At 35.9% G+C, this 13,738-nt stretch overlaps 1 protein-coding gene across 3 annotated transcripts in view; it reads left to right on the top strand.

Annotated features, from left to right (window-relative positions):
- Positions 1–13,738, top strand: part of LOC120581630 (protein alan shepard-like) — a 745,620-nt gene that overhangs the window by 709,674 nt on the left and 22,208 nt on the right. The window contains exon 6 of one of the 3 annotated variants that reach the window (XM_039836707.1): positions 6,568–6,578. The exons of the other annotated variants lie outside the window; for them this stretch is intronic. The gene's annotated coding sequence lies outside the window, so the exon portion shown is untranslated. Of the gene's footprint in view, positions 1–6,567; positions 6,579–13,738 lie in introns of those variants that run through there. 3 annotated transcript variants of the gene reach the window in all.

Here is a 13,738-nt window from a genome sequence, read left to right as displayed (position 1 = left end):
TAGCTTCCTTTCTTAATCATGATTCATACATGGGGTATGCTGTATATAGCAAGAAAAGAAAAGTGGTTACACGACTCAACATTCTGAGGTTCTGAGAGGCAGAGAAGCCAAGAAAAAAGTTTATAAAGGAATAACCAATGAGATAGAGAAAAACCAGGAAAGCAGAAGAGTGTGGTATTACAGAAGCTAGGACAAGAAGGCAGAATAAAGTGTGTTGAATACTGTTAAGAAGTTAAGAAACATACCAACAGAAAAGTTACATTTGGATTTGGCAGCATCAAGGTCATGAGCAAGCTTGACCATGGCAATCCTTGTAGAGGGGTAAAAGCTGAATACTTGGTGGGCCTTTCTTTAGGGTCATTACCTGATAATCTTTCCAAGTAGAAATGCCTGCCTCTTCTTTGCACCTAAACTATACCTAAGTAATCATCTTTTCTAAAAATTCTTTCCACTGATCTTCTGGTTTATTCATTCTCTGTCTATTTATTTCTGTCTATGTATTTTTCTGTCTCTCATTCTATCTCTCTTCTTCCTCTCGCCTTTCTTAACTATAAGCTTTTGTGAACAGTAGATTTCTCTTGTTCATATTTGTACACCCGGTGCCTAGCACAGTTTAAGCATTTAAGTGGTAACTGATAAATATTTAATGACTGAATGAAGCCTGAATTTATCAATAATATAAAATGATTTTATGGGACTTACATCATTAAACTTGTTCCGGGGAAAACTTTGAGTTTATAGTGGGAGATATAGGAAGCAGGATTTTATCTTAGACACTTAAACCACTAGAGTGAACGAACAAGGGTTTTGAATATGAAACTATTTTATCATGTAGATTCCAAGAAGAGTTTTGGAGAGAAGACTTGGGATAACTTGAATCATATATATTTTAAGGATCCAAATAAGGATCAATAATTTGCTTACTCACTTAGTATTGCTACTGAGACAGGAAATAACCATTTATTCTTGCCTGAGCCATAAACTTTCATCTGTCAAATAGATCACAGTTTGCCACTGACTGCTAATTCCATACCTAATGCAAAGTAATTTGTGCTCATTGAATGGTGTTTGATGAAATTTTTTGCTCTGGAATTTTCCCACAAATTTCTCTTTGTAATCAAATGACTTTTGGGGCCACAATATTAGAGACTATTGATGAAAAACACATAAAACATATTTGTGTATTTGTCATATTAAAAATGACAGCTTTTCATCTGAAAATAGGCAGTAGTATGATCTGTATACGTTACTTAATCATATGATTATGAATAAGTTATAGTTACAATTTATACTTAAAAAGACTTTAAAAAACCTTTCACTTGAATTTTTATGTTATTACATTCATTATATCTCAACATTGTGGTATCTCTTGACAAATGAGTAGTTTATTTTGTACAATAAATATACCCTTGAAATTTTAAGTAAATAGATTTGTTGCTTAGTTTTCAAATCAACATTATTGAGGAGTAAATTAAATGCACTCATTTTAAGTATAGGATTTGATGAGTTTTGACAAATATATGCACCTATGTAGCCAACATGACAATCAAGATATAAAACATTTCCATCATCCTAAAAGCTTTTTAAAAATAAGATCACACTTCACAATTTGAAGTCACACTATTTAAGAGAGAAGGAGACAGCATCATATGATGACAGTCGCAGAGAGTTCTAAGTCAGTTGTGGGTTCAAATTAATCACTTACTAGTTGTGGAAACTTGATTGAGTCATTCAGACCATCTGATCCTATTAGTGACTAATATGTATTAAACCCTTAAAAACTGCTAGTTATTGTTATTCACTGATGCAATTTAAAAATCTTTACTGTCATTCATATTTATATATAGCGGGGCTAAATTAAGTGGAGCTCACCTATAATTTTAAGAGTTCTATATTCAACCAAAGAATATATTTTGGTTTTCACATTATTCCTTTTTTTTTTTTTTTATCTCTATGTAACCACGAATTCTTATGTTATCTAGTAGTATTTTGCATGATGGCTATCTATTGCATAGTGGTATATTTATACTATAAAAATACATAGTATCAAGATAAATACATACAATTTTGGCTCTATCTAAAAGATTAAAATTAAAATATATTACAAAACAAATTTTAAAACATAGTTATATTTCATAAATATGGCATAATGGTATGCATTAAAATATAAAATAGAAGTTCTGGAATGAAATTGATGCCAAGCATTTTAGCTCTTGAATATAGTAAAGCTTTTTAAAATATATTTGATAATCTTTGTCGATGTGCATATATTAATAGTATTCTGATATCACATAGATTTTATTACTGAATTAACAGGTCAAGTTTGGTTTTAGTTTGAATCAGTTCTTATGAACTAAATTTTCTCACAAAAGATATCTTTAAAAAGTATTTCTTTAGTGTTTCTATTAAATATATATTATATTTATTAGAGACATCTATTTATTTAAATAACTACATTGAATTTAGAATCAGAAAGATAGATGCTTAAATAATATCAATTAGTGAAAGATTCATCAGTGTATAAATTCAGATGCATGTCAAAACTCAGTTTGGGTTGACTTCTTTCTTGGAAAATACAAAGATCCTATTATTTCAATTCTCTGTACAGGTAGCCTTATTCTCTTTACATCATTACAAGGACCACTCTGGGTTTACCCATCAAATCAATCATCTGTTGGCTATGTGTCCTTGGACAAATTACACTACTCCTCTGTCCCTCACTTTCTATAAAACCAACATAGTAATTGTACCTCCCATTTAGCATTAAGGTAATTAAATGAGTTAATACAGGAAAACACTAAAATAGGGCCTGGCATGGAGCGAGGACCTGGTGAATATTTTGCTTATGAGCGCTTTCCCAATATAAATTGAAATTAATTTGCTCCTAATCCAAACATTCTATGTGAAGCTTGTGGTCATTTTGTTCAAATGATTTCTACCTCTGTATAGAAACTGTGCATCACAACACAGTATCCCAAGTCCTTTCGAGGTTTTCATGTTCTATCGTTCTTTACTTCTAGATATCTACATAAATACAATTGCCTTCATTATTCAAGACACAGACATTGGTTATTGGTAATTGCTGCCTTACACCAAGAGTTTTCAAAGTCAACTGAGCCTAACATTGATTTTACCTGAAAAATGGAACCTTGCTGATTCTTGCACAAGAATCTTGGGAAAGCAACCAAGTTTAAGATAAAAAGTTGACCTGTTTCACTGATTCATGCTTCAACATCACAGGGCAAGCCAGAGACACAGTCTGTACATGATCGGCATGTCTCGACATAGAACGATGACACAATCACGCAGTGAACTCGGTGATCGCTTCAATTCCCTGTGTGCTTTATTGGATAAAGTGTCCTTAGGATACTTTCACAACCACAAACCAGAAAAAAAGCTGTAAGCAGTGCAAGTAAGAACTAGAAATAGGTTATCAAAGAATTGTTAAAAGCTCCCCCAATTTCAAAGATGAGTCATCTTGCACTAATAATGAATGACACCTCTGAGAGAGCAAAAAAAAGCCTGTTTCCAGGGAACACTTTCATGTCAGAATCACTTTGTGTGAGTGGAAAGTGATTTGCTGTGGGCCTTTACATAAACAGTGAGTTCTTGGTTCTCTGCCTCTGTGCGTGACTCTGTTTTCTCTAACTGTAAAGCAATAGGGCAGTATTTATTAGGTTATAACTTCATGCTGATTCGGTGGAAGATGAATGCATTCATATTCACTGCATGTTTGAATTCCAGCGAAAAGAACGATTATAGTGAGAGCTGACATTTTAGTGAGTGCTCTGTACCGGACATTGTTACAAGCACTTTGCAAATAGAGTGACCATCTCTTTCTGGCTTGTCCAGGACTTTCCCAGTGTCGGCGTGAAAGTTCCGCATCCTCAGGATCATGGGGACTCCTCAGATCCGGGCAAATTAGGCGTCTGCTTACAAGAACTATACAACCAGTCCTCTCTTAATGTCATCAATATGTTCTTGGAAACTGCTACTTTAAGTGAAACAACATATAAAATGAAACCAATATTACCATAGGTTAATTGATATAAATAAGAATTAAGTCCGTATGCCATATTTCTTGTAAAATATCACTAAACTTTTACATAAAGATCCAAAACACTCTTAATATTAAATATTGTCATAAATATGATCTATACATACATTTAAGAAAGATTAATAAAAACAAGTAAGGTGATGATTTTCGATCCTGCTTATTCCAGTTCAGGGTGGTGGGTGACCGGAGCCTCTCCCGGCATCTCAGGGTACCATATTGGTACCAGCTCTGGAGGGGACGCCCTTCCATCACAAGGCCACTCACACACTCACCACACTCACTCAGGCTGGGGAAATTTAGACATGCCATCCACGTAAGATGTACATCTCTGGGATGTGGGAAGAAACCAAAGTTTCCAGAGAAAACCCACATAGACATGGGGAGAATGTGCAAACTCCAATACGTATAGTAAGTAGTCCCTGCCAGGAATCGATTTTTTCCCCCATCAAAGTTATACTAAAACAACATTGGATACAACAATGTGATTTTGAGGACTTGCTGTATTATTTTATTTAATTATCAACTTCTTCCATTCTCAATGAGCTACTGCTATTCTCTTTTGCAGCTAAGGAAACTGAGGCACAGAGAGGTTAAATAATTTTCTGAAGGTTATAAACTCCTGATATTCTAAAAGTGTCTGAATGAGAACTCAAAACTAGACAGTAGAGCCTAATTTCTCAATCTTTACCAGGTTTTAACTATTGGAATAAACAAATAAGTTGTCAAACCAGACCCTCTTCACCAAAACTTGACCTACAGCTTGGATATTTCAATTCCTATGGATGTTGGAAGAGAATAAAAATTATTTCCATATCATTTCTTGATGACACCAAACTGTATTACAAATTCCATTCCCAAAAATGGCTATCAGTGGGCACAAAGGAATGACTTTCTCAGCCACTGAAAGATAATTACTTGCTAAATTCTGCCAAAACAACATAACTATAATGTATAGTTTTTGTAGCACCTTGCATAGTAACTACTTAAAAAATAGTGTTGGGTGTCTAGTTTGGGGAAAACACTTCAGCAAAATGTGTTTTCTTTGTGTGAATGTCCTTTCTCCCCTCTTCCCCCGCTTTCTTTTAAAGCATGAAAAACTCTCAAATTATGATGATATATCCAAAAATATGAAATTTTATTTCAAATGGAAGTTACCATTTCCTCATTATCAGTGTGATATAAATGTCCTTTGAGTTTTATTCCTTTCATCACTCACTGCCTGCATAAATTGCCAAATATTCTGAGTAGAGTGGTATAAAAGTTCCAAATTTTCAAATTTAGAAAAGCAAATAACAAAAAAGAGGTGTGTTCAACATGGTATTGCCAACTTTTAATTTTATTAAATGATGATATGAAACAAAACACCTATCTATTATTTACTAGCACATAGATCTAGCAGCATAAATTACTAACGCTAGCACATTTTTTCCCAAAGTTCCATTTCATACCTAAGGGCCATCATTTTAGTGTAAAACAAGAAAGTTAAAATTTACCTCAACATAGTTCAAAAATAGGTGTCATGTTGTAAAAAATTCTTCATGAAACTATTGCATCACATGCGATTGTTTTTTGCTACCAGCGTGTCCATTTGCGACTGCACTGGTCAGTGCACCCCAAATGGGGCTCAGATTTCCAATTTGCTCCAGAGTTTCAGTTTTTACCACAGTCCATGGAGAGCTCCAATTTCACATCCCCCTGTTGACAGAAATAGGAGCAACATATTTCTTGCTATTTCACTCAAGTGAGAGTTTTCTGGGCAAACTGAGAGTAGCCGAGGAACCACAGCCCCCGATCTAGTGCCAAGAAGGGAACAGGCCACAGCAGGCCTAACATCTGCCAAGCACGCTCAAAGCACCAGATTCTCAGCGCAGGGGTGCGTACCTGCTACCCAGAGCTCCCCAACTTGCCGATAAGGTGCAGTCAGGAATTTATTTAGAGAGCATACATTGGGTCAAGGGAAAAGTTGCCAGGGTTTGACCATGAGTGCATTGGCTAGGAATCGGGGAGACCTGAAGTCTCTTTCTTGCTGTTCCAGCAAAGATCTCCATGGCATTGACTAGTCCCTTTATCTGCCTGAGCCTCAGCTGCCCTTGTGATTTTATGACCATCCAGACTCTTCTGTTACAAAACACACAACTATTTGATTCAATTTCTCTGAGATCTCTGCTTTCTGTTACTGAACCAATACGTACTAAAGTACCAAGTAGAGCATTCAATTTTACCTGGATTTTAACGACAATGGTTTCATCCAAATTCAAAATCCAATGTTATTTTTGTGCATAGAACTGCTTGGTGTTAATGTTATTTGTTAAAACATCAAAATTACTATAAACACATTACTCATTTTTTTTGAGTGCCTGATACGTAGAGGAAACTTTAGAACCTGGTGAAAGGTCAATGCTCTAAGCGTAAACTATAATGATAGATAGAAAACAGAATGAAACAAATAATAAAATTATGAAGAAACAAGGAAAGCATGTATTTAGTGTACCCAAACTAGTGGAGCAAAGGGGAAACTTGTGGCTAGTTTTCCTAAGCAAGTCTTGTGGCCAGTAGCCATCAGCACATACCTGCCACATACTCACACTGTATCTGTATCCTTATTAACACTTCTATAACTGGAGACTGTAATCTTCTTGAGAGCAGAGCTGGTGTATTCTTTATCACTGTAACCCCAACCATTTAGCTCAATGCCCGCCACATCTCATGTGCCCAATAAAAATTTGCAGCATGAAATGTTAAGCGTTGAAACTAATTTCCAGATCCTTCTTACATCTTAAACTCTTATCATTTTCACCCCTTAGGACAGAGAAGGAAGAAATTGCATTCTATAGAACTAAATTTCCCAGGATAATTTGTGTTAATGTCTCTTTGTAAATTATAGCTTTGAGACCAATATTTTTATAACTGGAAAATGCTGAGACAGGTAGTTTGAAGGGTGTAGGTGATGGAGAAGAAGGTGAATCAAGAAAAACAATTCTTATAGGCTATTATCTTAGTTACTTTAAAAAATCAGTGCCAGCTCTCCTCTCTGTTTTTTCTTTAATAAAAAGATAGGAAAGGCAAAATTCTAGAACATCAGAAGAGATCGAACAGACAAAAGACCCCTCCACCAGCATTTTAGTCTCTCCCCGATATAGAATTAGACAACATTCAATATTAACCACAATGATCTCAGCCCTCTGCTTATGAAGTGTTTTTTTTTTCTTCCAGATATTTAAGCATATCAGGACCTTTCACTTTTTGAGAAGCAGTGTTTACAGAAATGGCAAGTTTTACACAAAAACCTCTGTAAGAAGAAGAGTATTGGCATTTTTTATTTTTCCCTCCCACCTTAGATCAGAAGTAATAGGCAGTGTGCCAGCTCACTTATGCATATATTGCCTCTTTTAAGGTGGGCTAATAGATGGGAACCTGGCTTTCCCTTACTAGACAGCCTAGGCAGTAGTAAATAAGTGACTGCTTTGCAGGAAAGTTTCTCCCTGAGAGTATGCAGCATACCACAGTCATGTTACAGCGTATCTATGCGAATGGTGTGAAAAATCATGGTGTAACTCACTTAAGTGCAATAGCACAACTTGCTGATCCCCTTTGTTTTAACCTGAAAAAGGAAAAAAACAATCATCAATTGCATAGTGAGTGTTTAACGGGATATTTTAGGTAAACGGAGACAAATTGGGTCATGAGTCTTTCAGAGGAGATGTTTTCTGGATATAGATATGTTCATTATGTTTACAGGTGGTCAAGTTATATACATTTAGACATGATATCAGATAGACACAAGGATTATTCTCTGTAAGGAGCTAATAGCCTTTGACTGTGATATGTATGATATTGAGCTCCCTAGTAGAAAGTGTTCCTCCTAGCTGAATCTCAGCTTATTTATCTCTCTGTTGTATATCTCATGTACAACAACCCTCAGGGGTATGTGGGTCAATCCTAAAGAGACAAAGCATAGATATGGTTTCTTGCAGTTGGGACCAATGGAAACAAAGTAAGATGAGATATTACAGCACTTTATTAGCTGTCTCTTGATTTTTGAACCCATGACATGGCTCTAATTATGGACATTCTCATGTGGTTTACTCTGTGATCGAGAAGCAATAATTTCTGTAAAATATATACCAAAGGTCAGATTTCTTAAAATGCCTGAGAAAAGGAAACTCTATGATTCTAAATGTCAAAAAGATGAACGATTAAGTTTTTCTGACACCTAGGATGCCTATAAGCCAGTATCAGCAACACAATGAACAAATAAACTTCAAGTGATATTCAGTATATTTTGTGCAAAGAATTGAAACCAATCCAGGAGAGCTGGAGAGAACAATTTCAGCTGTTGAGCCAAAGGAATTAGTCATCATTAATGTTCCACCAAATTATTTGACCTCTGTTTGCTTGATCTTCTGTAGGGGATCTAGTTTATAGTTTACAAAAACAAGTGGTAAACACACAATGAAATGGAGAGAAATATACACTGGCACTATGCTTCTCAGGTAGCTCAAACCAAGTACTTTATATTAAACAGAAGACATGTAGGTAAACCTGGTGTTTTTAATTAGAGTTCTAAGGAGCCACTAAAATGTATGCGAAATTTTGAAAGTATACTTGAATGTACATTTTTTGGGGGTGAAGTTTATATACTCTGAAAATATTTTAAAAATTGGTATACATTTTAATGGATTTTAGGATCTATAGCATCCTTGTACATGTAATCTTGCTATTAATATGTTTATAAATGGGAGAAAATCTACATATTCATGGAGTTTCAAACTGAAAACTATTTGAATTCTCCTACTGCTTCTCTGACTTGCTAACAGAGAAACCCCAGGGACAACAGCAGCTGTTTCAGGGACACCAAATTTAGCTAATCTCAAATGTCTTACTTTTAACCCATTCGGAAGAGAAGCTTTAGTATGCAGGGTTTGCTTTTCAGCCATTCTCTCTGGAATGCTTTTAGTCCACTTATGCAAGGAAAACTGACTTAAGGCTTCCTCAGGAAGTAGATACCACTGGCCTGGATTTTAGACAAGGAGGCGCTCCGTATCTCTGGGTTGGCACAGCTTGGTGAAATTGTTGAACTGCAGCATTTCAACCCTGGTGCCAGCCTGATGGTTCGATGCCAATATTTCTATTTGGCAACAAGCAGCCAGACAAGCAGCTGGTTATTGCAGCGAATCCGAGCAGCATGCTTGGGGCCATGACTGGTGCCAGATCCTTCAACCCAGTTAGCAGCTGAACCCCTGAGCCTTTCCTGGCTCTGTTCCCTTCTTGCCTTGTGGTGAGCTTTACCCTGGAAAGAGTGGTCTCCAGCAGGTTGTTCTGCCTGGGTCTTGAGCTATGGTGTCTGTCGAGAGTAGAATGTTTATAGACCACCTAAAGCTAAGAGACCACTTGGCAGCTGTGAATGACTCTGTGGGGGGACTGGCTAGAGCATGCTTGCACTAGAGGCTGGCTGGAAGAGGGCGGAATCAATACAAGCTGCTGGCATTCCACTCTAGCCAGGGGTGAAGAAGTGACAGCCTGCTGGCATCTACCTTTGGCCCTGCTGGCATCGATATTGTGCTGTTTTTTTTTGTGAAAAGTGCTAAGGCTGAGGGGCCTGGTGAGCAAACTTGTCAAGAGGAAATAGGCAGGAGGAGGTAAGGAAAGGGAAACTGGCCCAGGAGATATAGCCATAGCCAACAAATATCGTGCCTTTAGCAGTGAGTGAGCAGGGTCTTACTAAATTGTCTCTGTGTTGTCAAAGTGGAAAACATGCCTTTCTTAGGCTTTTTAAATTCTCTTTCTCTGCCAGAACTTCTGGACCTTGAGAATAGTTTGATGTTAGGCCTTTGGAAGGGAGAAGGCACAGCTTTTCAGGAGGCCCTTTCTCCCCATAGGTGTTCCCCTCCTGGGGTCTGGCACCATCTGCAAGTTTGCTGCCGCTGCTGGTGAATTTAAACTGAGTTAGCAGGAGCTGGGCACAGCATATTTGGAAAGCACTCATCTATCTCTTTTGTTGGAGAGGGGAGGTGGAGAGAAGTGACTCTGGCAAGATTGTTACCCCACTGTTCTCTAACAGACACCATAATACAGTTTTCAGCACTGTGCCCTCCATGTTGGTCCCCTGGAACTTAGAGAGCTATTCAAAAACATTTAAAATGAAGTCTGACAATTTGAACATAGCCATGGGGTAATTCTCAGCATCTTTCAAAGGATGCCTGTAATTTCTCCCAGGGAAAGTTGAAATATACTACAATGGTGGATCTATTAAAAATACTGGCACAGAGGAACAAGAACTCTATTGTGTTTAATTGCTGGGATTCCGCCTCACCACACAAGGCAAGTACTAACAGGATACTTTCTATGAAACTTGCCTTTAATCCTAATATTTGATCACTTTCTGGAATGAGGCATATGATTAATATGTTTATAACTCAATATAGGCAAAGTAAATAGAATGGGAATATAGTTCCAATGTTATATGGCAATACAAAAATAGTTTTTTTTTTGTCCGTCTCTTCTTTTTTTTGTTGTTCAGATCCACTGACATTCTGTACTTATTTGATCATGTAGCCAAGAAACATTATTGTTGTAACTCACCATGTACAAAAATCCTCAAGACTGTGTAGGTCACAGACAAAACAAGCTTGCATATATTGTGTAAGAGATAAATCTGTTGTGAGTTTAATTAATGAATATTCAAAAATAACTTCACAATATTAGATGTGAGTGTTTTTCTTATTTAGAAATCCATTTCCTTTGTCAAAACAACATATTGGCTTTTGGCATTTTCGTTCACGAAGTCATAGTTGGATAATTTGTGGTTGAGCCTTCATTCACTCTATTCTCCTCTTAATCTGTTTGCCAAACTCACACTCATACCTAGAAATCAACTCAAATACATTGCATCATGCATTCCATATTCTTTCTCTAATTTTTATAAAATCATTTGCTACATCATGCATCTGTGTTTCTATTCCATCTTATTTGTATGTTGATGATCACATTTACCACCCTGTGTTCTAGTTTATTTTTACCTATTTATTTGTCCTAGTAGGCTCTGAGCACTCTGAAGGGAGAACTGTTTCTTATCCATATTTGTATGCATTTCAATATCAGTGACAAATTATATAGTGATGTGAAATTATCACCATTTATAACAAGAGCTTTTTTTAGTTTCTAGATACAAAAATGCAGTTGATTCATATTATTTGCAGTAGTTATTTCTATAAAGTCACTGTAAATTTCTATAAAGAATGCTGAATTAATGATTGAATCATTGCTCATAAAAGAGTTATGTTTCTTTAAAACTCTGATCACATTTTTTATCAACTAATCAATACATAAGCTTATTTTATGTATGTTTCTGTTTAAAGACACCTATTTAATATATATTGTTAATTATTAACTTGGAACTCATGATCGACAATATTATAACTTATGCCTGAACAAAGGTATCTAACACGTATTTTCTTTATAAGGTACTGTCCAAAATCCAAAGTAACAAAATTAAAACTACCAGATCTGTAAAGTATTTAGTAAGAATATATGGTATAAGAATAGCTTGAGAACTGGGAGCTTTCAAATTCAAAAATAATACGAAGCTCAGAGGCATAACCTTACAGGATGTCTTATAAGATGAAAATGAGGACGTTGTTTAACATTTACAGTGATTGGTTATTACAAAGCAAAGGATTGGTTGAAAGAAATTCTACCATTTTAGAAAGATGTCTTAAGTTTCTTTGCAGAGGGATTATCAGAGGCATTTACAAGGAATAATCTGTTTCACTCATGTTTATGAAATAAGCTAGATTGAGTTTTGGTTACACGGACAAATAGTTTTGTCTGTATGGGGGATTTTCAAGCCTGGTCTCCATTTTGTTTTATTTTAGCAGCACATCGTAGCCTTCGTGGACATGGGTACACTAGAGAGCATTTGAGCACTAGGCTCAAGTTTTAAACAGGAAAAAAAAAGATACAAAAATGTGAAAAATGTGTCACTACATAGACCACAAAGAGGACGCTTGTTTATAGTATGAGAGCTGAAACAAAAAGGCAGAGCATTGCCTTCAGCTGAGAACATGCACATCAGACAACTCAAATCTTTTACCTCATTGCTCATATCCACAAATGGTCATGAAGCCACCACTTCAAGTGTCGATTTAGGTGTTACAAATACATTTTAGTAAGTAGATAAATTCACAAATACAGAATTTGAATAACGAGTCCACTATATTATAATCACTAATATTTAATATGACAGTCACCATTTTGTTTAATCCAAATTGGGTAAATAAAATTAGAAAACTTAGTTTCTGTGGGGTAGTTTATAAAAAAGTGATTAGAAAATTTTCAGTCGAAGTAGGTTTTATTTTAAAATTATATGACATCCAAAGCATTCTTTATTGATCTTGAAGGTTTAATTCAGAAAAACAACAACAACAACAACAACAATTTAAAAACATGTGTTTTCTTGAAGATACTCCACACTCCTTATAATTTGCTCTAATCTAGAATCTTATGCAATATAAACTAAAAATAAAATATTGAATGCATAAAAGTACATCCTGAGCACAAATATCTGCACAATGGATTTTTAGTAGCAGCAATGAGCTTGACTCAGAATAGAATATAGATATGCATGTATTATTGATGATAATTCACTCTGGGGAGCTTCCCTCTGCAATTTGTTCAATCCACTGTGTGCCACTGGATGTAGTACATACATCTTTTTATTCGTCCTATGTGGGATTATGAACAGTACTAGAAGAATGCATTTATTAAGACTCAGAAGAATGGAATGGCCGATTTCACAAAATAGTTTTTTTTCCTAACAGGAAAAAATGGGTTTTGTACTTCTAAGACACTATTCACATATAAGTGCATGCATAAGTATTTGAGGAAACAAACAAACAAAAATTTAAACTCTTACATCTTTAAATAAATATGTTCAATTAAAGAACCAAGTGTTTATGTGTGGAAGGTGATAAAGGAAATACATGACAAGGCACATGTCCTACCATGGCCTTGAAAATATGGGGGTGAAGAGAAGTGTAGCACAGGCATTAAACTAGTATATATGGGTGAAATAGGTGAAGGGGGTCAAAAATTACCAACTTCCAGTTATAAAATAAATAAATTATGGGGATGTAATGTACAACATGGTGACTGTAGTTAATAAATACTGAATTGCATGTTTGAAAGTTGCTCGGAGAGTAAAACTTATAAGTTCTCATCACACATACACAAAAGTGACTTTTGTACAAGGGTTATAGACCTAAAGTTATATGATAAAGATGTAATCAGAATGAGAAGAATTAGAGAGTATCTTCTGAGATGGACCTTGCATTATGCAGAGGCAGAAATAAAGGCATGAATGGTATTATGAACTGGACACACAGGGCACAGTTAGAGACACACTTCAGTCCAGGATGACTAGTGCGTGTGGATCACATGCCATGGGATGGCATAGAGGTGAGTCTGACTCACTCAAATCAATAATCTGGGAGCTGTCCTTGACTGCGTTTCACCACTTTCATATCCACCTAGTTGCCCCATCCTATTATGGCTCTCTTCTGGATTCCTCCTGAGTTGTTCATCCTTTGCTCTTCATCTTTCCCACTACTTTCATCCAGGTTCCTGCTATCTCTTACTGAAATAGCCTCTTGACTAATCTCCTTGTCTTTAGCAAAGGTCCTT

Source organism: Pteropus medius, unplaced genomic scaffold, assembly GCF_902729225.1.
Source record: "Pteropus medius unplaced genomic scaffold, Ma_sr-lr_union100, whole genome shotgun sequence".
NCBI lineage: Eukaryota > Metazoa > Chordata > Mammalia > Chiroptera > Pteropodidae > Pteropus > Pteropus medius.
This window is presented reverse-complemented; position numbering and strand designations above follow the sequence as displayed.